Source organism: Muntiacus reevesi, chromosome 8 (assembly GCF_963930625.1).
Source record: "Muntiacus reevesi chromosome 8, mMunRee1.1, whole genome shotgun sequence".
Classification (NCBI taxonomy): domain Eukaryota; kingdom Metazoa; phylum Chordata; class Mammalia; order Artiodactyla; family Cervidae; genus Muntiacus; species Muntiacus reevesi.
In genome coordinates this window covers 58,823,700-58,825,978 of record NC_089256.1, presented here as the reverse complement: position 1 = coordinate 58,825,978, position 2,279 = coordinate 58,823,700, and positions in this window count along the sequence as shown.

Below are 2,279 nucleotides of genomic sequence, written 5' to 3'. Positions count from 1 at the left end.
AAGCCTTTGACAAAATTCAACACTCATTTATGATGAAAACTCTCCGGAAAGCAGGAATAGAAGGAACATACCTCAACATAATAAAAGTTATATATGACAAACCCACAGCAAGCATCACCCTCAATGGTGAAAAATTGAAAGCATTTCCTCTGAAATCAGGAACAAGACAAGGATGCCCACTCTCACCACTACTATTCAACATAGTGTTGGAAGTTTTGGCCACAGCAATCAGAGCAGAAAAAGACATAAAAGGAATCCAGATAGGAAAAGAAGAAGTGAAACTCTCGCTGTTTGCAGATGACATGATCCTCTACATAGAAAACCCTAAAGACTCTTCCAGAAAATTACTAGAGCTAATTAATGAATATAGTAAAGTTGCAGGATATAAAATTAACACACAGAAATCCCTTGCATTCCTATACACTAACAATGAAAAAACAGAAAGAGAAATTCAGGAAACAATACCATTCACCATTGCAACAAAAAGAATAAAATACTTAGGAGTATATCTACCTAAAGAAACAAAAGACCTATACATAGAAAACTATAAAACACTGATGAAAGAAATCAAAGAGGACACAAACAGTTGGAGAAACATACCGTGTTCATGGATTGGAAGAATCAATATTGTCAAAATGGCTATTCTACCCAAAGCAATCTATAGATTCAATGCAATCCCTATCAAGCTACCAACGGTATTTTTCACAGAACTAGAACAAATAATTTCACAATTTGTATGGAAATACAAAAAACCTCGAATAGCCAAAGTAATCTTGAGAAAGAAGAATGGAACTGGAGGAATCAACCTGCCTGACTTCAGACTCTACTACAAAGCCACAGTCATCAAGACAGTATGGTACTGGCACAAAGACAGAAATATAGATCAATGGAACAGAATAGAAAGTCCAGAGATAAATCCACGAACCTATGGACACCTCATCTTTGACAAAGGAGGCAAGGATATACAATGGAAAAAAGACAATCTCTTTAACAAGTGGTGCTGGGAAAACTGGTCAACCACTTGTAAAAGAATGAAACTAGAACACTTCCTAACACCATACACAAAAATAAAATCAAAATGGATTAAAGATCTAAATGTAAGACCAGAAACTATAAAACTCCTAGAGGAGAACATAGGCAAAACACTCTCCGACATAAATCACAGCAAGATCTTCTATGACCCACCTCCCAGAATATTGGAAATAAAAGCAAAAATAAACAAATGGGACCTAATGAAAATTAAAAGCTTTTGCACAACAAAGGAAACTATAAGTAAGGTGAAAAGACAGCCCTCAGATTGGGAGAAAATAATAACAAATGAGGAAACAGACAAAGGATTAATCTCAAAAATATACAAGCAACCCCTGAAGCTCAATTCCAGAAAAATAAACGACCCAATCAAAAAATGGGCCAAAGAACTAAACAGACATTTCTCCAAAGAAGACATACAGATGGCTAACAAACACATGAAAAGATGCTCAACATCACTCATTATCAGAGAAATGCAAATCAAAACCACAATGAGGTACCATTACACACCAGTCAGGATGGCTGCTATCCAAAAGTCTACAAGCAATAAATGCTGGAGAGGGTGTGGAGAAAAGGGAACCCTCTTACACTGTTGGTGGGAATGCAAACTAGTACAGCCACTATGGAAAACAGTGTGGAGATTTCTTAAAAAACTGGAAATGGAACTGCCATATGACCCAGCAATACCACTTCTGGGCATACACACTGAGGAATCCAGATCTGAAAGAGACACATGCACCCCAATGTTCATCGCAGCACTGTTTATAATAGCCAGGACATGGAAGCAACCTAGATGCCCATCAGCAGATGAATGGATAAGGAAGCTATGGTACATATACACCATGGAATATTACTCAGCCATTAAAAAGAATTCATTTGAATCAGTTCTAATGAGATGGACGAAACTGGAGCCCATTATACAGAGTGAAGTAAGCCAGAAAGATAAAGAACATTACAGTATACTAACACATATATACGGAATTTAGATAGATGGTAGCGATAACCCTATATGCAAAACAGAAAAAGAGACACAGAAGTACAGAACAGACTTTTGAACTCTGGGGGAGAACGTGAGGGTGAGATGTTTTGAAAGAACAGCATGTATATTATCTATGGTGAAACAGACCACCAGCCCAGGTGGGATGCATGAGTCAAGTGCTCGGGCCTGGTGCACTGGGCGGACCCTGAGGAGTCGGGTGGAGAGGGAGGTGGGAGGGGGGATCGGGATGGGGAATACGTGTAACTATATG